Source organism: Mesoplodon densirostris, chromosome 15 (genome assembly GCF_025265405.1).
Source record: "Mesoplodon densirostris isolate mMesDen1 chromosome 15, mMesDen1 primary haplotype, whole genome shotgun sequence".
Taxonomy (NCBI): domain Eukaryota; kingdom Metazoa; phylum Chordata; class Mammalia; order Artiodactyla; family Ziphiidae; genus Mesoplodon; species Mesoplodon densirostris.
Genome location: NC_082675.1, coordinates 50,395,365 through 50,420,207, shown reverse-complemented (window position 1 = coordinate 50,420,207; position 24,843 = coordinate 50,395,365). Strand labels below are relative to the sequence as shown.

The 24,843-nt window shown below is 42.6% G+C and overlaps 1 protein-coding gene across 1 annotated transcript in view; it reads right to left on the bottom strand.

Annotated features, from left to right (window-relative positions):
- The window catches only part of MAPRE2 (microtubule associated protein RP/EB family member 2), a 162,331-nt gene extending 137,769 nt beyond the window's left edge, over positions 1–24,562 (bottom strand). The window contains exon 1 of the mRNA XM_060119123.1: positions 24,495–24,562. The gene's annotated coding sequence lies outside the window, so the exon portion shown is untranslated. The remainder of the gene's footprint in view (positions 1–24,494) is intronic.
- Positions 24,563–24,843: the final 281 nt, after the last annotated feature.

Here is a 24,843-nt window from a genome sequence, read left to right as displayed (position 1 = left end):
CATGCAACTACCATACAACCCACCAATGATACTCTTGGCATTTTTCCAGAAAAGTTAAACCTTTTCTTTATTAGCAGATTTATTCATAATAGCCAAAATTGAGACAACACTGATGTCCTTTCACAGGTTAATGGTTAAACAAACCAGTATACCCATAAAATGGAATGCTACTAATCAATAAAAAAAAAGAACTACTGATACCTGCAAAATCCTGGATCAATCTCCAGAGAATTATGCTGAGTGAAAAAAGCCAGTGCATAGGTTAGGTACTGTATGATTCCATTTAGCTAACATTCTTGAAATTAGAAAACTACAGAAAGGGAGCAGAGACTAGTGGTTGCCAGGGGTTGAGGAGGGAGTGAGGGCTGGAGGGAAGAGGGTGTGATTATAAAAGGGCAGCACTAGGTACCTTTGTGGTGACAGAAACATTCTGTACCTTGAACATGTATCAATGTCAATTACCTGGTTGTGACCCTGTACATAGAGCTTCCAGATGTTACCATCAAGGGGGAAACGGAGCAGAGGGTACAGAGGTCTCTCTGTATTGTTTCTTAGGGCTACATGTTAATGTACAATTGTCTCAAATTAAAAAGTTTAACTTAAAAAAAATCAGGAGATTGGACAGCAACTAGAATTGAGCAAGATACCTCCTTTCTTTTTCTTTTTTCTTTTTTTTACCTTTTCAGAGAAGAACAAAAGCCCCAAGGCAGTGGGCCAGATGGGTCAGGAATTTGTTCCATGTTGCGCAGATCTGAGAAAAATAATCTCTCACCCACAACTTTAGCATTAAGAACTCATGCCAAGCATTCGCTGTCCAGTCTTGCCTGTCTTGGAATTTTCTCTGCTGTTATGCCCTCTTGCTCCTACATTTACCTTCCCAACCTTAAAATTCAAATACTGACACAAATACACACACCCAAAACCAGAAATGACTTCTAAATGGCAGTGTGATACTCTTTGCATTTTGGAAACCATCTCTTATACTTTCGAGTTCATGCTTTCCATAAATTTCCAAAATTCCCACATCTTATTGGCACAGGAAGAGAATTTCATCCTTTATGGTTCGTTGATGACAAGGCAGGTGTTCTCTATTCTAACTTGGGCCACACTAAATAAGGCTCTAACTGTAATCACCCCATGAAGAGGAGCTGGCGGACTTTCCCTTCACCTTAGGAGAGATCCCATTGACTTTTCCCATCTTGAGCACTAGGCAGCCCTCAGAAATGAACAGCCATAAGCCAGCTGCCTTCCCCTGGCCTGTCCGTTGGATTTGTTTTCCTTGAAAAGACCAAATAGCTTTGTTAGGATAAGAGTCATGACATGGTTGGACTCTTTTAACAAAGCACATTTTGTTTTCCCTCAACCTCTGGAAATTTCAAATCCTCTTTCTTTGAACAAACTCAGAATTCTGGCATCCCAAGTGTGGGGCACAGCAGAACCTCTGTCCTAGCTCCAAAATCGCCCCCAAAGGCTGCTTCTTTGTCTGGCCATAAAACCGCAGGCACATAACGGATACATCAGAATGAAAACAGAGTTGTAAAAATATTGCCAATCATGCCATACCATTGAAAGGAAGAGTTCTTTTTTCAATGCTACGTATCTAGCCAATGAGGCGTCTGCTCAATGCAAGGTTAAAGCATTCTCCTTGCAAAGAGCCAGGAATTACAGCCTCCTGCCAGCTGCTCCTAGCTTTTCGGAGAAGAGAACGCTGCTGGGATCTGAACCTAGGTTTTCCTCCCAGGAGTTGACTCAGCTATCTTTGGATCTTCAGAATGAGCTGTATCTTGAAGTCCAAACTCCCCGTAGCAGCTTGGAGATACTGAAGCACTCCAGTTGTAGATCACAGTCTTTAGTGTGGGAGGCCCACAGCTTTCTAGGAATAAAGCAGCTTGTAAGCAGCTTGTGAGCAGAAGGTCACAGAGGATGACTCCTTAGACAGATCCTACTTGCTGTCAGCCTTCCAGAGTGCCCTCCACCAACCACTGCCTCAATTAGGGGTCTCCAGTTGGGCTCAGGGCCTTCCCAGAGGCACCGGAGGGAGGCCAAGAGCCTGCCCAGTTCAACTCCCTCAGGGGACCAGAGGCATGACTGCCGGGAAGCAAACAGCTGAGCACACACCAGGGAAAGCAGACCCAAATGAGGTTATCTGGCAAGAAAATGTCAAACTGCACCGAATCTTGGATATTGGATACGGTACAACGCATTCCTTGACTTAAGAAAGGCAGACTTCAAATGACCCATATTGTATATAAAAGGGCTTTTGAAAAATTGTAGCTGTCTGATAAAGGGATTTTGGTGGGATATATTAAGAATGGTAATGATGTTATAAACTTCTTATGGTCGTGTGATTTGGGCGTCTATAAAAATAAAAGAGAATCCCAAGAGATGATTTTATAATTAAATAAAAATTCAGTTCTTTTCATACAATCTGGGCCTAACCCTCTCTTCTAGAATACTCCTTGATCCATCTGCTACTACCTATAGAAGTAGACAGATTGACCTTTCTATTCTAGAATAGTCTTAGTGTTAATGTATAAAAGAAATTTTTAAAAATGACATGAGACAAACTACATATGAGAAATACCACATTCACTGTACTTCTGTGAAATATTTTTGATAACTATTTTTCATTTATCCTTTTATCCACTTTAAATCAGATATCCTTGAAAATAGAGTAGCTGGAATAGAAGAACAGTTCCTTTGCTCATAAGTATGATTGATAATGAAATGTAGCAGAATGTTCATGAAGCAGGAAAGCAGCACAGAGAATGGTATCAGATTCACTTAGAGTCCAGGGTTCGAGTTTACTGCTCAGATCATACTGAAAACTGGAACCCTGCTTTACACGTGTCCTGTCTGTAGTTTGTTATTCCTTTGACCACCCAAAGAAGGAACGCAGTAATATGTTAAAAGTGTAAAAGGGTAATATGAAATCTAAATAAGACTTCAGCAATGGCAAGAGCATTGCTAAGATCTCCCTCAAAAGATGGATAATCATTGTCTAACTTGTGCGGAAATCTTTTCAAATTCTAACATTTTCAGCAGAGTCTGTTAGAAGTCTTGGTAAGTGGACAGAACTTGTTAAAATGTGCAGGAATTTTTGCATAGCCTTTGCCCATAAGTTTTCTGTTTGAGCCATGTGGTCCCTAGAATGCTGATCTGGCAACAACTAACACTGCTCGTGGGATCCCAGCTGTGAGGTTTGGTTTACAGAGGAGTCCACTTACGAACAGTTTGGGGGCTGTCTTAGTGACTAGATTCCTTGATGGAGAAATTCATGCTGAATTCCACTCACCTGGGAAATAACCTAGTGAAGTTCTAGAGCAGAAGCTAATTTTCTTCATAATTGTTTTTTCCCTAACCAATCTAGCAGGATACAAAATTAATGCACAGAAATCTCTTGCATTCCTATATACCAATGATGAAAAATCTGAAAGAGAAATTAAGGAAACACTTCCATTTACCACTGCAACAAAAAGAATAAAATACCTAGGAATAAACCTACCTAAGGAGACAAAAGACCTGTATGCAGAAAACTATAAGACACTGATGAAAGAAATTAAAGGCGATACAAACAGACGGAGAGATATACCATGTTCTTGGATTGGAAGAATCAACACTGTGAAAATGACCATATTGCCCAAAGAAATCTACAGATTCAATGCAATCCCTATCAAACTACCACTGGCATTTTTCACAAAATTAGAACAAAAAATTTCACAATTTGTATGGAAACACAAAAGACCCTGAATAGTGAAAACAATCTTGAGAAAGAAAAATGGAGCTGAAGGAATCAGGCTCCCTGACTTCAGACTATACTACAAAGTTACAGTAATCAAGACAGTGTGGTACTGGCACAAAAACAGAAATATAGATCAATGGAACAGGATACAAAGCCCAGAGATAAACCCACGCACATATGGTCACCTTATCTTTGATAAAGGAGGCAAAAATATACAATGGAGAAAAGACAGTCTCTTCAATAAGTGGTGCTGGGAAAACTGGACAGCTACATGTAAAAGAATGAAATTAGAATACTCTCTAACACTGTATACAAAAAGAAACTCAAAATGGGTTAAAGACGTAAATGTAAGGCCAGACACTATAAAACTCTTAGAGGAAAACATAGGCAGAACACTCTATGACATAAATCACAGCAAGAGACTTTTTGACTCAGCTCCTAGGGAAATGGAAATAAAAACAAAAATAAACAAATGGGACCTAATGAAACTTAAAAGCTTTTGCACAGTAAAGGAAACTATAAACAAGATGAAAAGACAACCCTCAGAATGGGAGAAAATATTTACAAATGAAGCAACTGACAAAGGATTAATCTCCAAAATATATAAACAGCTCAAGCAGCTCAATATTAAAAAAAACAAACAACCTAATCCAAAAATAGGCAGAAGACCTAAATTGACATTTCTCCAAAGAAGATATACAGATTGCCAACAAACAGATGAAAAGATGCTCAATATCACTAATCATTAGAGAAATGCAAATCAAAAGTACAATGAGGTATCAACTCACACTGGTCAGGATGGCCATCATGAAAAAATCTACAAACAATAAATGCTGGAGAGGGTGTGGAGAAAAAAGGAACCCTCTTGCACTGTTGGTGAGAATGTAAACTGATACAGCCACTATGGAGAACAGTACAGAGGTTCCTTAAAAAACTAAAAATAGAACTACCATACGACCCAGCAATCCCACTACTGGGTGTATACCCTGAGAAAACCATAATTCAAAAAGAGTCATGCACCACAATGTTCATTGCAGCTCTATTTACAATAGCCAGGACATGGAAGCAACCTAAGTGTCCATCGACAGATGAATGGATAAAGAAGACGTGGCACATATATAAAATGGAATATTACTCAGCCATAAAAAGAAACGAAATTGGGTTATTTGTAGTGAGGTGGATGGACCTAGAGACTGTCATACAGAGTGAAGTAAGTGAGAAAGAGAAAAACAAATACCATATGCTAACATATATATATGGAATCTAAAAGAAAAAAATCGTTATGAAGAACCTAGGGGCAGGACAGGAATAAAGACACAGATGTAGAGAATGGACTTGAGGACACAGGGGGGCGTGGGTGGAGGGTAAGCTGGGACAAAGTGAGAGAGTGGCATGGACATATATATACTACCAAATGTAAAATAGATAGCTAGTGGGAAGCAGCTGCATAGTACAGGGAGATCAGCTTGGTGCTGTGAGACCATCTAGAGGGGTGGGATAGCGAGGGTGGGAGGGAGATGCAAGAGGGAGGGGATATGGAGATATATGTATGCATATAGCTGATTCACTTTGTTTTACAGCAGAAACTAACACAACATTGTTAAGCAATTATACTCCAATAAAGATGTTAAAAAAATAAAGGGGAATAATAATAAAAAATATATATATAGTCAGTTCCAGGAAAATACAATATGGTTCCAGGACCATCCATGGATACCAAAATCCACAGATGCTCAAGTCCCTTATACAAAATGGTGCAGTTGGCCTTCCCTATCTGCAGGTTCTGCATCCATGGATTCAATCAACCGTGTATTGAATTTGATCCAGAGGGCTGACTATTCCGTAAAGCCTTTTCTTTTCTTTTCATAGTTATATATGTCTATAGCTATTAATTTTGTAAGATTCTTTCACATATACCAGGGGTCTCCAACCCCCGGGCCGCAGACTGCTACCGGTGTGCGGCCTGCTAGGAACTGGGCGGTACAGCAGGAGGTGAGCGGCGGGTGAGCAAGTGAAGCTTCATCTGCCGCTCCCCATCGCTCACATTACTGCCTGAACCAAGCACCCCCGCCCCGTGGAAAAATTGTCTTCCACAAAACCGGTCCCTAGTGCCAAAAAGGTTGGGGACCACTGACATATACTATCTCACCTAGATCTTGAAATCATAATTCTTCTACTGCTAGAGGTTCACTCTGCTTGCTTTTTGGCTAGCTGCTTTTCTCTCCTTTGTATCTTTCCTTAGGAACTCTCATCTGGTACTAAGTTGCAGAGCCAAACTTCTAATTCCCTCACCACCTGTCCACAGGGAGGTTTTAAAGATTTTTTTCTGCGTTATACTACCCCCTACCCTAAAGAAATTAAATGCAAAGGAATAGGATTTTGTTAGGGTTGTGTTTTGGAGGGCCACTGTCCCTTCTAGTACCCAGTTGTCATCCCGTTGACATTGCATGCTCTGATTCAATTGAGCAAACATACATTAGGGAGCATCTCCTAAGTGCCAGGGCTGTGCTGAGAGGTAGGGATACTTTGTCAGTTACAAAACTTTTTTTTGCATAAGTGGAGAAAAAAAAAGAGGACCACTGATCCCATTCTTCAGATGAAGAAACTGAGGCTCAGCGAGCTTGTGTGTTGTAGGAGATCACACAGCTAGTAAAGGACAGAGCTGGGATCCAAACCTGGTCTTCTGGTTCCAAATCGCATGCTTTCCTATAAATCCATTCTGACCCATTCTACCTTTTCCTTCTCTTACGTGAGGCTTCCTTTGCATATTGTTTTAAAATTCAATTTCATATATTTGAAGCAACAGGGCACCAAGTATTGACCATCTTTTTTTCTTTCCACATGAAGTTCCTATTCATTCATTTGTTCAACATTTATTGAGCACATAACAACAGCTACTACTTACGCACAGCAGGTGTGCATCAGGTGCTGTGCTACGTATGTCACATGCATCAGCTCATTTACTCCCAATAACCCTATGAGGGGTGCTATTTTTATTCCTATCTTATAGGTACATGAACTGAGGTTTGTGGCGGGGCTGGGATTCAAACTCAGATTTGTGGATTTCAGAGCTGGAGCTCTTGAGTGCCACCTATACACCTATTTTATCCCAGGCATTATGCAAGGTGCTGAGGCTCTAATACACAGTGCAGCCCCCAAGGCACTTACAGACACAATAATTATATCATGGGGCTGTGAAGGCAATGATATTGACAGGGCGAATGGAACAAAGGGGAAACACGTATGACTGCTGTCCTCTTGGATATTATGTAGAGTTTGAGTTTTTCAAGAGTCACCTGGAAATCCTGTTAAAGTTCAGATTATGTTTTGATAGATCTTGGGTAAGGTCTGAGAGGCTACCTTTCTAAAAACTTCTAGGTGATGCTGATGCTACTGATCTGGGGGCCACACTTTGAGTTGCAAGGCAGGTGGTCTCTCCACTTCTGTGCTCTCTTCACAATCTGCTGGGTGGTAATCTAACCTGTGCTTAGTCAGATGGGCCACTCAGTCTATTTCAACTGGGATCATCTGAACAATTTACAGCTCAGACCTTGTTATCCAGGACAGATCAAAGCAAAATTAAGGAGGTAAATTCCATCCTTGGGGTACCCCATCATTTTCCACTTGCTTCGCCTCTCTCTTCATGTCCCTAATCTCCCAGTGGTCATGTACACATCCAGAGTTTTAGGTCCTTAGAGAAAGCTCTCTCCTTTCCAAGATGATACATACTTAATTGATTAACGAATCTGTGTAAATGGGTTAGAGTGTGATAATAACAAACATTTGTTATTTCTTCTCTGCTGATCTGAATGGCTGGTTCTGAATCTTGTTACATGAGCATCCTCAATGAAACCACTGTTATTTTTCTCTTGTGTAGACCATTGATTCAGATGAAGGCACCACACATATATCCAGTGTGCTGGAGAGTCAGGATGATGCTCAGATGACCTGCCAAACACTGGCAAAAGGATACAAGGAGCTAAAAACTTAACTTTGCAAATACTAAAGACCTCCACAACACTACAGTGTACTTGGACCATCATTCTGCCTCAAAGTGTCAGGTTCAAAGTGATTATTTTAAAAAAATGTCTTTATTGGAGTATAAGTGCTTTACAATGTTGTGTTACAAAGTGACTTTTGAGATTGCCAGCACTCTCTAACAACACTCCTGAACAAATCAGGGCCTTGCTAGCTGCACTTGCATTTTCAAACTGAGGGAAAAAAGTGACCATCAAGGCCTGAGTATCGGGAGACTTCATTTGTGGTCGACTGTGTACTAAAAATGGATTTGTCAACCAATTTTTTTGAAACCCCATGCATCTTTCCATGGGAAATACAAAGAGGCTAGAGGTCAAGATGTTGTTATAATTCAGTACCTTTATGGGTTAAAGGGACCATTGAGGGCTACTCAGAGAATCCGACTATCATTTGTAAACCTGCCTGGTAGAAGGAACATTGGACCTGGGAGAACATTCCCTGAGGTTGAGGTTTTACCAATTGTGTGGCTTTGGGCATGCCATTTAAACTCTGGGCCCTAATTTTTATGGTTTTCTGTAAAGTTCAGCTACTGAGAGTGTTGCTGCTATGCGTAAAAATTCTTTAGCAACTGTAAATTTCTAGGTAAATGGAAAATACTTATGTTTATCATTATTACTGTTAAATAACTGAATTTGAACACATATCCTTCATCAACTGGGTCTGAGCATTAATTAGATTGTCAGGAAATATCAAAATAAAATCGACTCTAGGGAAACCCAATAGCTTAAACAGAATGGGAGAGAAAGCCTGAATGAAAGAGATCTTGTAGACATGGCCTCGATGAAAGGGACCCGAAGGAATCCTTTCAGCAGGACCCTTACTGGCCCTTTTGAAACCTATTTTGCTGCCTTTTTTGGAGGGGGCTGTAGTCTGTGACCTCAGCAAACCCCACATTTTGACTATCACCTCTCTAAGGTTGGCAGCCAAGGAAAAAACAGCAGAAAACAAAACTTTATCTTTTGACCCCAAGTGGAACTTTTCTTGTAGAACCCTTGCTCGTAAGACTGTTGGAGGGGTTTCAGGCTCTGTAGATATCACTTCATTTCATGCAGTGCTTAATAGTCTCATTTCTTTCAAGTCTTTTGGATCCTGAGAGGCTTATTTTTCTGCCTTATTGCTCCTCCCCACCCCAAAAAGTCCTTCCAAGGGGACTGCCAATGCTGAGCTGTTAGCTGGGCACCCTAACGAGGACCATGTGCTCAAGAACCAGGAGGGGGGCTTCCCTGGTGGCACAGTGGTTGAGAATCTGCCTGCCAATGCAGGGGACATGGGTTCGAGCCCTGGTCTGGGAAGATCCCACGTGCTGCGGAGCAACTGGGCCCATGAGCCACAACTACTGAGCCTGCGCGTCTGGAGCCTGTGCTCCACAACAAGAGAGGCCGCGATAGTGAGAGGCCCGCGCACCACGATGAGGAGTGGCCCCCGCTCGCCGCAACTAGAGAAAGCCCTTGCACAGAAACGAAGACCCAACACAGCCAAAAATAAATAAATAAATATTTAAAAAAGAAAAAAGAAAAAAAAAAAGAACCAGGAGGATGCTTAGATGACCCGCCAAACACTGTCAAAGTGAACAATGAGCTGAAAAAGAAAAACTTTAAGACTCTGAAATTACTAAGTTTTTAGTAGGAAAAGTCTCCATGCCTCAGTTTTTCATCTAGAAAAATAATGGGATTTAAATGAGATGACTGCCAAGGCTACGTGTGGCTCTAAAAATAGAGTTGACCCTCGAACAAGGTGGGGATTAATCCGAGTAAAACTTATAGTCGGCCCTCTGTATCCAAGGTTCCTCTACATCCGGGGAGTCAACCAGCCAGGGACCATGCAGTACCGTAGTATCTACTGTTGCAAAATCTCCAAGTATAAGTGAACCCATGCAGTTCAAACCCACATTGTTCAAGGGTCAACTGTACTTGCCATAATGAAGGGTCAATCCAACTTGGCATAATGAAAAGCATACAGAGAGTTAGGTACCGATTTTATGAGACCATCTCTGCCAGAACACACTGATGATACCAGACCTCCAAGATGGGTGGAACACACCTGCTGTGTTTATTCCCACCAGGAGTCGGAAGGCATCCAAGGGCCATGTCTCCAGAGTCCGGCATGCAGTGACACTATGGCCCGGTCAGGGGAAGGCTTTGTTCATCATAAACCCCTCCTCGAGCACCATCTGGCATTAATGAAGGTACCATAAGACAACAGTGGCAATGATTTTTACCTCTGGCCACAAATGTTGACGTTTGGCCTTTCTCCTTTTTCTAGCACACAACTGCAGTCTTATAAAAGGGAATGCCCTTTGTACCATGGGATGCAGGCTTTTTTGTCTTTCCCTGTATCTGGGGGCAGCACAATACAACTCAATGCTAGACTGAGTCTGTGGCTCTGCTTTACCCACGCCCTCCCTTCCCTCTAACAGGATGTGATTATATGACATCTCCATATCTCAGCCCAAGCTGATTGGTGGAGAGATGACCCAATGCCAATTACCACAGGCACAGGGAAAAGTGAGCACAGGAGGGTTTCCGAGTGGACGCTTTATAAAATGAGTCTGCTCTGCTAGAAATCCCATTGCTTTCCTATTTTGATGAGCTGCAATGGTATTCTCTGTATGTTAAATGGAAGTTTGAATCTTACCACTGCATCTGCCTGTTACAACTTAACTCGATCATTTGATGTGCTAGTGGACTATCAAGACTATTTTCCTCATGTTTTGAACAATGTGTAGATTCTCCAGAGGAAAAAGAAAATACAGTCCTCAGTGCATTTTCTACGGTATTGTATTCTAAGAAAGCTGGATTAGCAGCAACCTTTCAGAGCACTGGGATATCTTGTGGGGAAAGGATAAGTTAAAGACAAGAGCCCCTCTTTACTGATGAGTTGGGACCACAGGTGAGTTGAGCTGTTTTGGATTGCCCTTTGAGCAGAACTGGGACGAGAACCAGGTCCTTTGACAATCAGTTTAAACTGACTTATTGTTAATAATAAAAACAATAAGGACAGGGCTTCCCTGGTGGCGCAGTGGTTGAGAGTCCGCCTGCCGATGCAGGGGACACGGGTTCGTTCCCTGGTCGGGGAAGATCCCACATGCCGCGGAGCAGCTGGGCCCGTGAGCCATGGCCGCTGAGCCTGCACATCCAGAGCCTGTGCTCCGCAACGGGAGAGGCCACAACAGTGAGAGGCCCGCGTACCGCAAAAAAAAAGAAAAAAAAACAATAAGGACAAAGTGATGCCTAACTTGCAAAGATTTTAAGAGAAGATCCTTGTTTGAATAGGAGGTTAATTAGAGACAACCATTTTTTTGGTCTTAACTCAGGTTTACTTTTCTTTTGAATACTTTGGTAGCTGTTGCTACTGCTTCTTTGTTTATCATCTTTCTGGTTCTTCATATCTGGAATAATTTTAACTTACTCTTTTAATGTTTTAATCTCTAGAGCCTCTACTCATGATCATTAGTAACAAACATTTGTATCATTTTTTGGATAGAGAAATCAAGGTGTAAAACTCTCTCAACCAAATTCATACAAAATTATTAACATAATCAAAGTCCAAGGTTAGTAACAAGGTTATTTAACATTTTAAAACAACCCCCCCCAAATGTGAAAAACAAACAAAAAATGCACATAGCTTTCAGAATCCAAGAGCAACCCTTAAAACACCACCAAGCCTCACAAGGATATGTTAAAAATCGCTTTCCTCTGGGATGGGCCACAACTCCCACGGGAAAATATGACTCATATGGACTTAGGCTTGATGTTACAGCATATAGAACACATGATTGTTCTACCCATCCTGCATGGCTCACCTGAGTCAGATTACTCAACAAGGTACACTCTGAAGGCATCAAATGACTTACAAACCGCACCCAAGGTCCAAAGTCTGGGCAAATTACCATGAATAGTATCATCACAGACACTCAGGTAAGCAGTTTGGGATGGAAAGACAACCTCATACACTCTTTCACAAGGGATAAACCTAACTCAGATTCACCATTCCTCTGGAGTTGGTGTCCGTGGTGATGCGTAAGTACAGCGCTAGACTCCCAAGGGGGGCGGGGCAAGCCACACATTCTTTTTTTTTTAAATAAATTTATTTATTTTTGGCTGCATTGGGTCTTTGTTTCTGCGTGCAGGCTTTTCTCTAGTTGTGGTGAGTGGGGGCTACTCTTTGTTGCGGTGCACAGCTCTTCAGTAGTTGTGGCACACGGGCTCAGTAGTTGTGGTTTGCAGGCTCTAGAGCACAGGCTCAGTAGTTGTGGCGCACAAGCTTAATTGCTCCACAGCATGTGGGATCTTCCCGGACCAGGGCTCGAACCCGTGTCCGCTGCATTGGCAGGTGGATTCTTAACCACTGCACCACCAGGGAAGTCCCACACATTCTTGGACATAATTATACTCCTTGTGGTCTGTGTGGCTAATTGTGAGAGCTGTTGGTAAGCAGTACCAGGAGCTTCTTGTTCCTTTCAAATATGATGAACAATAGCCCTGCAGGACAGATGTTTCTTGTTTCTGGGTACAGTTTGATTCCAAAGCCTTAATCAGTCTCCTGCTACTTCAAAACAGCAGCCTCCAGGGCTGAGCCTCCCTCCATCAGATTGTCCATCCCCAAGTTCACGAAACACTCCTTCCACTATGAAAAGACTTAGTGGTTCATGAATACAGTGAAAGCTCCCCATGCGTCAGGTGCTGCTTAGTTTGAATGTGAGTTTAGAAACATCAGTATAGATGTACCTGCACTTTGTCTACAATTTAAAAACAAACATTTGAAAAGAAAAATCCCCAGGGTAGCAGTTTAGTTTTGTTCTGAATGTAGGGGGTGGATGAAATTTGTCATAGATGAGATGCAGGATGGGGGAGAAAAGTCCAACCTGAGATTTTTTTTTTTTTTGGCTGCACCTCGCGGCATGCAGAACTTCCCCCACCAGGGATCCAACCTGCGACCCCTGCAGAGGAAGCACAGAGTCCTAACCCCTGAACCACCAGGGAAGTCCCATCCTGAGATTTTTATAGATTAAAAAATGTGATTTTCTTTTTAAAATGGAAAAGCGACCAATGTTATGATTCAAGACAAAACTATTGTAACATCTGTCGGAATTAGAAGTTGTTTTGCAGCATTCCACTATCTATCTTTTCTATCACCTACTAATGTTCCTTACCTTTTCCCGTCAGATAACCAGTACCTCTGTCTCTCGCTAAACACTTACCCAAACCTGCCAGCTGCTCCACCTTCACACCGAAGGTAAAGCGCGATTCCTCTCAGAGGTGTTGGTTTTTAATAGATATTAATATTTTAAGTAAAAGAAATAAAGTTCCAGCAGTGGACTTTCAGAAATTACTTGCAGAGAATCATCCCCCACCCCATAAGTTTTCCATAATAAAGACTGCAACAAATGGGACCCCCGAACTGCAGGCCAATGGCCAAGAGAGCCCTACCTGAGTACCCCATTTCCCAGCAGGAAGAAAAACTTACTTCTGCATTTCTTCATCTGCGAAAGCAGTGGTGTTGGAAAATGATGAAACAATTCCAAATATAAAACTCTTACATGTCAAGTGCTGCACCAGGACCCGGGGATAAGGCGATGACTATGCATCCATCACCATCTCCAACCAGTTTATGTGCTGGGGAGGCCCACATGGGGGGAATTAAAGGGCAACCACAAGGATCCACCTAACTTGTCCTGGATGGGAGGACCAGTGGGAGGTGGTGGGAAGCAATGGTTAGGAGCTTAGGAAAGACTGTCCAGAACAATGTTTCTCAAAGCTAACCCACAACAATGACACCTGTGGGTCTTATTAAAGGAAAGATTCTGATGGAGAATGTCTGGGGTGAAGCCTGAGCTTGGGCATTTATAAGATGCTCCACTGGTTCCAGGAGAACACTTTGAGGGGTGGGGACCTAAAAGGATTAACACCTGTGATAAGACAAAGGCTGGAAAAGGCATCCCAGGCAAGGCATCCCAGGCAGAGGAATGTGCCAAGGCACTGAAGCTAGAAACACTGGTGAATATGGGAAACAACATTCAACATGCTAAGGCAAATTTCAGGTGAAATCTGGTTGAATGCGAACACAGACAATAAGAGCTTTGCACAAAAATAAAAATAGATTTGTGATAGTTGCATGAAGGTGGTAAGATGAGGAGTGCTTCCCCTTACACCTCTCCCTCATCTTCTTCAGACCCTTATTAATGAATTTGTTTCTGTAATGAATTTGTTATGTAATGAATTTGTTAAAACAACAACAAAACAAATGAGTTTCTCCTCCATGGGCTGCGAGGGGTGGGTAGAATTCTGCACTGGGGTTCCTTTAACAGAATGACCAGGCAGCTTCTTCCAATCTTGGATTATGTGATTGTTTGACACCAAGCTACTTAATAACTGATTACAACAATTATATAGCAATGTGCTTATGATGACAACATAAAAATGTGTTGTCAAAGGAATAATATTTTATTTTAAAAGTTAATTAAAAATACTGAAATGCTTTTTTATAACCCATTAGTAAATTTTTCCTGGGGAAAAAAATGCAGGAGGAATTGTATAGAATTCTGGCAGGAAAAAGCCTTGTGTCATTTGACTTCACAGAGCCATGAGTGGTACCCTGATAAGGAATTCATTGCTTGGTTCCCCAGGACATGTCGCTGTCCCCAGCCAGGAGGAGAACTTTAAGTTTCTGTGGCGAAGAAGGGAGTGTTGTGCTGGCCATGGACATCAAGCTGCATGTCTATGAGATATGTGCTCGATGGTTCCATAGATGGCACCGTTAAAATTACTACCACCTTTCTTCCAAATCAGGCGTGTTGTAGGAAACCACATCATGTAATATTTAGTCAACTGCCAGCCATGTCTGAAGCAGGTCACTAAACAAATCATATGACCACATCACCATACACAAAACAATCATCACGAAAACCCACACATAAAATTATCTAATTTGATCCTTACAAGAATCTTGTGGGGCTTCCCTGGTGGCGCAGTGGTTAAGAATCCACCTGCCAATGCAGGGGACACGGGTTCGATCCCTGGTCTGGGAAGATCCCACATGCTGCGGAGCAACTAAGCCTGTGCCTCACAACTACTGAGCCTGCGCTCTAGAGCCCGTGAGCCACAACTACTGAGCCCGTGTGCCACAACTACTGAAGCCCACATGCCTAGAGCCCGTGCTCTGCAACAAGAGAAGCCACCACAATGAGAAGTCCACGCACCGCAACGAAGAGTAGTCCTCACTCGCCACAACTAGAGAAAGCCTGCACGCAGCAAGGAAGACCCAAGGCAGCCAAAAAAATAAATAAATAAATTTATATATAAAAAAAAGAATCTTGTGAGACAATTTCAGACCCCACAGTCTCTATCTGACAGATGAGGAACAGTTTGAGGGATAGTGATGAAGGATGTTAAGGTCTCCAAAATCACCCACTCCTGTCAGCTGCAGAACTGGTTATAAACATCAGGCCTTCTGATGTTCTCGCTCCAACATCTAGAATTCTTTCTACGATACAACCCCATAACATCTAAAAAACAAGCAGGCAAGCATAGAGAAGGGAGGTTTTTGAACTCAAAAGGGATTAAGATCTATGGGACTTTTTAAATTACTTTTTAAAACTTAGAATTTCATAAGTGTAGTTTGGAATTTGCCATAGGTCCAAACTGTATGTCCTTTGTTCAGTTTTAGAGGAACCTAGGGATACCATGAATGTGTGGTGTTGGATTATAAATATTCTTATGTAAGTTGCAATAAATGAAGTAAAAAAGCACGAAAAAGATTTATTGGTGATTTGAGGGTCAGGAACTATTTGCCACCTAATTCATTCAAGGACAACCCAGAATGTTTTAATAGGCTGTTGAATTAGTTCTAGTGAGAGTGTTTTTTAAACTTACATTTGTCTTATTTTATTACATATGCTCATTATGAAACAATATTAGAAATGGTCATTTAGAATTTTCATATGAATAAAATAGAAATACAATAGTTGCCTATCTTGAAGATATTTGATCAAAATAAACCATTCCTTCCTGTGTGTTAAAAGAAAGTTTGTTAAGGATTATTGCAACGTGATATTAAACATAAAGACCAATTTATGGTGAAAAAGTGGATCCTTTAGTTCAGGGCTTCTCAAACTTTAAGGTGTATACGAATCACTTACGGATCTTGTTAAAGTGAAGATTCTGGGGCTTCCCTGGTGGCGCAGTGGTTGAGAGTCCGCCTGCCGATGCAGGGGACACGGGTTCGTGCCCCGATCCCGGAAGATCCCACATGCCGCGGAGCGGCTGGGCCCGCGAGCCATGGCCGCGGAGCCTGTGTGTCCGGAGCCTGTGCTCCGCAACGGGAGAGGCCACAGCAGTGAGAGGCCCGCGTACAGCAAAAAAAAAAAAAAAAAAAAAAAAAAAAGTGAAGATTCTGATTGAGAAGGTCTGGGGTGGAGCCCAAAATTCTGCATTTCAAGGCATCCCAGGCGATGCTGATGCTACAGGCAGGTCCCAGGACCTCACTTGACTAGCAAGGCATCATTGGAATCACCTGAGATTGAACTTCAATCAACAATGTCCTGTGGACATGGCTGATGGGTTTCTCACGTTACCCCACTTGAGCTAACAATTTACCCATTAAAGTATCTACTTTATTAAAAGGTCTGTGAAAGAACCTTAAGATATCTTACAAATAAAAAAATTGCTAATTTTCGAGATCTGGCTTTACTTTTTTATTTCCCTTCTTAATTAAGCAAAATGTGCAGAAAACTTCCGATAATGGCTTGATTTTTCTCTTTAGTAGGTGAAGGCAGCTCAGATGTTTTATTACCCCAGAAATAGGGTCTCGGATCAGATATTTTACAGACCAGGAAAGCTAGTCATTTTGAGATTATGAGATAAAAGTAGGATTGTAAAATTTAGCAAAAACAAAAAGAGAAAACAAAAATAAAACAAAACTTCAATCAACCACCATCAAAAAGATGGGATGCCCAGTTAAATTTGAAATTTAGATAGAAGATTAATTTTTTCAGTATGAGAATACCCCATGCAATATATGGGACATACTAAAAAAAACCATTGTTAATCTGAAATTCAGATTTAACTGGGCATCCTGTGTTTTATGCAGCAACCATTGCTAAAAACATACCCTAGATTCTAACTTACATTTAGGTGTTAAGGGAGCAGATGCTGAGAGGAAGAATTAACAGACCCACTGACAGTGTTGCTTAAACATTCCAACTGCACAGGGAATTACTTTCTGGACTTGGCAATACCACATGGAGCACTTGGCTATTACTGTTGTTGATTCATGGAAATTCCTTTTAAGAGATTTGTGCCCAAAAGACCACACTTAAAAAAAATCATGATAGAGGGCAAGCTGGAAGTGAAGCTAACAGGAGTCTTATATCAATAGCTTCCTTTCTGGGGAAGGACCAGGTGGTGCAAAGCAGGAAAGTGTTTCTTCTAGTTGCCACTCTTTTCCACTTCTGGAGAACTGAAGATGCTCAGTGGGAAAATGGAGATAGTGATTTCTTACACTCATGAGAAGTTCTTAATACATCACATTTTGGCAGGTTGGTTAGATTTAACATTATTTTCGAAGGAAGGAAAGTGTAAGGTGATTGCAGGCACTCTCTCCCTTCTTGCTTATCAGTTGCTGAAAGTCGACTTTACCAGCTTTTAAAGATGGTAATTTAGTCCTCTGATTTCACTTTTAAGTATGACAGCCAATAAAAAGTTACAGATACTTTAGCAAAAAAAAACAGGAATTACCTCATTTTCCAGCTGCCTTTTCTTGCTTATTTTCCCTTCTACTGACTTTAAATATCAATAGTCATTCCTGCCATGATGTTTATAATTAACTCTAAGTTAGAACCAAGGTTTGTGTGTTAGCAAAATGCTTTTGAGTGTTTTGCCCCTGCTTAAGCAATTGACAATTATGAATTCCCTATTCTGGTAAAAATATAGTCAATCCAATTAGTTCCTAATTTTAGGAACTACTTTGGAGAGAACTATGAGTGATATATGTATGGCAGATACTATATCAAACAAAATGTATTTCATAAAAAAATTTAGTGAAATCTAAATGATGATAAGGGTGGAAAGTTAATTTCACTTGGACTAGTTCCTTACCCAGTCAGCATAGGAGTTAGACAATCTGTCTTCTGTTGTCTCCCTCCTCCCCTTTCCCAAATACTCCGTCAGGAACACTAGTGGGTTAAGTTACCTTGGAAGTTAGTTACCTACAAGCCATTACTACCAATAGCCCTAGGATGGGATTAAATACACTTACAATTTGTTTTTGTTTTCAGAAATGATGTACCTGACCTCAGGCACCTCAAAATTTACATTACTTATAATGCAATGTTTGATTATTTTGGTCTCTAAATTGCAGGTGTACTGATTCTGGAAGGGATGAAGAGGACACTAATTATATATAACCCTTAAAATTGCTCTATTCATCTAAGTGAAACTCACTTGCAAATAGCCTGTGGCATTAACAAGTCATCAAAAAGAGGAAGTTCTCTTAACTGAAGGACATTATATGAGAGGCAACACTTACAGTAAAAAATTAAGACAAGTTCCTATCAATGTAGTTGTCCTTTCAAATATTCCTTCTAGAATCTTAAGAGTAATCTGTCCAGCCTTGAGCAGAAGACATATAATTTGAATTTCTGGATCATAATTGATCTGTTTTTGAATTTAGAAATTTCAAACTAAACTGTCCATGGCATACTGTCAGCCTTTAGTGATATAAGTGATTATATGTATATCTGCTTATTACCTAATGATCATTGCCTTTGTAAGTAGCAAGCAATTTACCTTAAATGTATACTTTAGAGGAGTGGTGCTACTTCCCAAAGCAGCAAGTTTCCACATCATGTGTTAAGTGTATGAAGTGACAGTCAATGAAAAACATCTAAATCTGAATAGATCCTCAAATTATGCATTAACATACTAAACCAAATAAGAATACAAACGCCCTCCTAGGGTGGAGGAAAAGGAAGTTTCTACAGCTAAAGAATTGAGGCAAGTGTGATCATGGGCTTGTTGTCAAGGGTATGTTTTCCTATTTTCTAGAGCTCTGGAAACAGTGATGTAGCTCAATGTAAGTTAGTATTGCACTGTTTGGGCTGTTTAGGTTCAGAAGTTTTACGGCTGACATCACTAAAATTCACATATTATTTAGAAAGGTACTGCTTTTGCAAATATACTCAACAGAGGAATAAATACACAGAAAAGGGGAATGTGAAACTAAACTATCTTTGGAGATTAGTTGACCTATGTTTGGAAACAAATTTTTTCCCCTTCTCTAAAGGGGAAAAAACTGAAAAAATACCAAGGTTTTCAGTGCGCAAATTCTCATTTAAAATGGAAGTATATTGAGTTGGAATAAACCCAGGGTCTGCAAACCTTGACTGTAAATATTCAGTAAATATTTCAGGTTTTGTGGCCCATACAGTCTTCGGTGCAACTATTCTATTCCACTGCAGCAGCACAAAAGCAGCCACGGATAATATATATGTGAGTAAGTATGACTGTAGTCCAACAAAACTATTTTGGACACTTAAATTTGAATTTCACAAAATTTTCAAGGGTCCACAAATGTTTTTCTTCCTTTGCTCTATTTTCAACCATTAAAAAATACAAAAACCAATCTTAATTCATAGGCTATACAAAAAAAGACATTGGGTCATAGGTGGCTGTTCCCTGATCGAGTTTGCTGATCTGTTGATCGACTCATGGGTTTCAACTCAACCTAAGCTTAATGCCATTGCATGAAGTTTGTCAGTAGTCATTTCTGAAGTGTGTAGATTATTAGGTTTGTTGGAAGCAAATTTACTGATAATTCTATTCTATGAGGCTCTGGTGTAACAAACCACAATTTTGAATCCTTCTCTTAAAATTTGTGGTTATAGATATGGAGCAAAAAACTTGTGCAATTAATGGATTTGAAATACTTTAGCCAGATCGTCCTGATTAAGGAGAATAAATTCACTTTAAACACTTAGGATGGTTGCAGGTGAACAAGTAAAAGAGTTGGGTTTGTTCTTTGTGGTCTCCAGTAAGTGAATGCTGCTGAGAGCCTCCTGTGAATGGAATGTGCTTCCAGGAAGACAGTGAAGCATCAGTTGAAAGACTATTTAGTAAAGATGCTGTACAGGGCATTTAAGCTTTTGCTGGATGATATGACTAACATTTAAGAACCCTCATACAAGTTAAAAATTCTTACTTTGCTTATCTGGACAAGAAGCCAACGATGGCTCCAATTGTTTGGGATTGGCCTAGTTCAAAGGTTGATAATTTGAGAATAAATGAGAGCATGATATAGGTGAAGAGTTTCTCCTACTTTAAGAAGGGATGATATAATTAGAACTGAGTTTGCCTACCCAAAACCTCCAGACAAGATTACATCAAAGCTAGTTAAGAAATAGCAGGATGGGGGCTTCCCTGGTGGCGCAGTGGTTGGGAGTCCGCCTGCTGGTGCAGGGGACACGGGTTCGTGCCCCGGTCCGGGAGGATCCCGCATGCCGTGGAGCGGCTGGGCCCGTGAGCTGTGGCCGCTGGTCCTAAGCGTCCGGGGCCTGTGCTGCGCGGCGGCGGGGGGAGCCACAGCGGTGAGAGGCCCGCGTACCGAAAAAAAAAAAAAAAAAAGAAATAGCAGGATGATAGGCCAGACTCTGGAAAAGGAGTGGGGGCTTCAGATTTCTCCCCAATTTGAAGATCATTTAATTTCTGGACCTGTGCTATTTGGCACATGGGAATACTATCTACTCAACTGTGTTTAGTCCCTGATAGGTTAATAAGATCAATGGGCTGTATAAACTTAAGGTAATAAGACTGGGTGGTTCTCATCTGTTCTCAAAAACTTCAGAGCTTCTAAAATTGAGGCTATACCCTTTCTTTGTACCTTGCCCTCTTGGGCTACTTGTAAATATCACAGAGCTAGGTTTGTACTATCCTCTCATGAACAGTTTCTGATTTATCTGAATTAGTCCCATTTTTCTAGACTATGTTACAGCCTTTCAGTATCTTACACCTTCCCTAAAAGGAGTTGAAATTTCAGAATTGCATTCCCAGAGAATTTTCTCAGCTACACAGAAATGAGAACGGGTTCATTTACATCATTTTGGCTTTTGGAAATTCTTATTAACATTTATTTTTGCTGGTATCCAGCAAGGAATACATCCCAATTTCCATTTTTAAATATGCTGGATATTTAAATATCTTTGTGCTATTTTTAATGTAGGTAGAAGACAATAAAAGCTGTCTAACTATTAATCTGCCATTTATCCTACTCTGAAATAACTCTCCTAGCTTAATTAGTTCCTTTTGGAAAAAATACGTGTTTTTTCCATAATAATGGGTAGAGAGTGAAATTTTCATGAAGTGAATCTTGGATCCATGAGAGTGTAGTTAAGTATTATAACAATTATTAGTTATTCTCAGGATGCTAAATTGTTTTATATAAAAATGTAAGCAAACAAATGAGCTACCATTTTATGGTTCTTAAGAACTGTAACAGAACTTTGGCTCCTACATATCTAGAATGTGTGTCTTGGAAAAAAATAAAAATGAATGTACTCAGGATGCTTTGCTTATAAATATTCTCCCCACCTTCTGATAATGCTCAGTACAAACACAAAAGGCCTGTGCTCTGTGCTATAGGGGCTGTAGACATTAAAGGCCCCTTCTAGATAACAGAATACCAAGTAAGGTACATAGGTGTTATGAGGTGTTCAAATAAAGTTCAACAGCTGATGACATTGAATGCTTGCTATGTGCTAGGCATGGTTGTTCCCCCTTAAAGAAACTGAGAATGCAGAAGAAAGCGTTTAGGTAATAGAGTTATGATGATATAAAGAATAATGAGGAAAAGAGAGAGATAACTGAAGTTAATAGTAATAAAAATAAGTATTTCATAAGCTGTGTACATCTCTAAATAGGCTATCTTATTAGGATCATGCATTGAGGATGATTTGTTTTTTAAGCAAGAAACCTTTGGTTAATAACATAAGATTCCCCGTAAAATGTTAGATGTAACCATTTCTATTTAAATAGATCCTTTAATTTAGCTCTGAATGTGTAATCAAACAGTTATTTGACATTGTTGTATTCAAAATTTGTTTTGCAAATTCATCCTCACTGTTTCGCATAATTGAAATAACCCAAACCACTTTCCAACTTTTTTTTTTTTTCCTACATGCCTCCCACCAAGAAAATTACAAGACGTCTATCTAGTTGGCTTTGTGTTTCCTCTTCTAACAGGAGAGCTTTACAGTGCTGGAAAAGGGAGCGGCTCAAACAAGCAGACAGATCCTGATCAGATATTCAAAAGTGCTTTCAAAGGAGTGGAGTAGTGGGTGTCAATAAGCTACTCCATGTAATTACTTCCTATTCTCGGGATCCGCCTTTGAGTGCAGGCTTCTGACTCACCAGGCTGCTCCAAGTTAGTTTCTGCTGGGTTTCCCCACTGCCTCCTACACGTGAATCACCTCTGGAATGAAGTTTCTACCGTATCCTTAACAACCGTGCAGAAACCAGGCACTGACAGTGAACTTCGATCTTTCCACTAAGAACCAGACCCTAGGCTGAGAGGGTGAAAAATGATGTGGCAGGTACCACCGCCAGCCAAGCTCCCAGATGACAGTCCCCCCGACCCCAGGCATTCGTCAGCAGCACTCCAGTTTCAGCGTGGTTTTCCCCACCCACCCAGGTAGTTAAACTGGCATCTTGTCTTGCAGCTTGCAGCTGCCGGCCACTGAACTCTGCCCTTGCCTCACTGGTTCCCAAATTTGGGTGCACAATGGAAACACCTGGAGATTAACACACACAGACCACATCACACCACAACACAACAACAACCCCAAACCTCACTGTCATCTCAAAACAGTCTAATTAAATGGTTTGGGATGAGATATGGACATCAGGATTTTTCACAGTTCCCCAGGCAGCAAAATTTGGGAACCTTTGCGTTGAAGAAGCATTGTTCTTCCCATGCAAGGGAAACTGGCCAGTTGAGCTTACCTAACGACCACTCGGTGGGCTCCCCAAACCCCTATCTCGGAGATCTACTGACAGCCCCTAACCGGTATGTTGATTAATTTGGCAGCAAAGAACGCTAGCAAAGCAAGGGTCATTTCCAGAATGGAAGGTTGGCAAGGACCCCTGCCCCTGCCCACCCCCCTTGTTAAAAACTAAGCTAAATTTAGTGCTTAAACGAAGCATCTCAAACGTTGCTATTCTTTCGGTTACCTTTTGATCTCTGTTCTGTTTCATTCCACAGTGTCTTGTTTGGCAAAGTTGGAAAGCTCGGGTCCTTCAGACTAGAAGCAGGTGCTGCGCCAAACCTCAATCGAGAGGGGACTGCACTCTTCACCTCGCTGGGACCAAACCGCCGCGTCGCAGTGCGGCCCCCAGGGCAGATACTATGCTAATCAAGAAAGTTATTCCGTCTCCTCGCGGGCGGGCGGGTGCAGGTTTGAACACTTAACCCTTGATTTTACGTGACTGCACTACAGTGCGCTTAGTAACCTCCTCTAGCCTAGCGGGTCTGGACCACATTCCATGCTTTTGGAAAAGAAGACGATGTGCTCAAGAGATGGAGAAACCCGCAGGGAGGGTACAGCAGTGTTGGCTGGTGCCCGGGCGAAGGGACGGCTCATGTTTGGAATATTAATTACTCCACGCGCTACTGACCCAGCGAGGACTAGCAGAAGGGGGCTGGGGGTTAAGACAAAGGCTCCTCCTGAGCTGCAGCGCCCCTGCCTCCGAGGTTACAGTTCTGCCCTCTGCACTGGGCGGCCCTTGGCACGGGACTGGCAAAGTGACTCAAGGGGATGACCTAGTCCACTGGCCCTTTCGGGGTCTCAAAGTCTGCATGACCGAGCGCTCCGGGTTCAGAAGGGAGGGTCTTTCTGTGCCCACCCCTCCTGCCCGCCCTTTGTGGGATTTGTGGTCACTGCCCAACCCTTCGAAGGGTGGACTGAAGAATTTCTTACGCAAACAGAATGGGGAGTCGCTGAGTTGCTCCCGCCCTGAGCGCAGGGAGCTCCTTGCAGAAAACCACTTGAGATCAGAATAATAACCCGCTCTCTTTCCCACCCATCCGGCTCCCGCGTCCCGGGCGCCGGGAGCACAGGCGGGAGCCGGAGTCGGAATGGAGAGGTGGGGCTGCTCTTCGCTGGAGAAGCCCTGGGGGAGGCAGCTGGGCTGGGGGGCGGTCCAAGGTTTGATCCCCAGCCGGCTGTTGCCCGTGCGCTGCACTTCCTGGTCTGCCCCGAAGCGCACAGCCCCTGCCAGCGCCCCTAGTTCTCAGTCCCCGCGCCCCAACTCCGTCGCCCTGAGGTCCGCGCGCTACGGGCGCGCACTCGCAAGACCCCCTCCTTCTCCAGCGCCAAGAGTCCTGGCCAGCCCTGCTCTCACCCCCCGAGCCGGTCCACTTTGCCTCTGCCAGCGTGGCAGCCCTGATTCCCTCCCCTTTCCCGGGGTGCGCAGCTCTGGAGCCCCGAAGGAGGGATGCAGCCCGCAGGAGCGCGGCGGGTGCACACCCGGGGGCCGCGGCGCTGACCCCTGCACAACTTATTGCTGGGCTTGGAGACCCCCGGTCCCGCCGGCTGAGGGACGGGCGGACTGCAGCCCCCAGACGGCGGAAGGAGGTGCGGCCAGTGTCTGCCCTGGGAGGGACTGCGCCAGAACTGGGGGTGTCCGGGTGCGCCAGGGCGGTACCGCTTTAAATGCACTTGACTCACCTGCTCCGGCGCCGTCGCCTCCTTCCTCTACTGACAGCTGGGGGCTTTGTTTTCTCCACCCACCCGGCCGATCGCGCTCCGCCCCCTCCGCCACACGTGACTCGCCGTCTGCTACCGCTGCCGCCTGGCGGGGCCACCCGTGAGAGCCCGGCCAGGGCCACCCCTTCCCGGGGGCTGCGGGGTGCAGGTCGGGGCGGCCGCCGCCGAGAGGCCTGGGCAGGTCTGAGGCGACCCGCCGGCGGGTCAGTCCCTAACGCTAGTTAGGGCCCTAGGAAGCCAGGGTGAGTTTGTGACAAGGAATAAAGTGGCAGCCGGTGAAAGGAGCCCAACTGTTGGGCCCCAGCCGAGA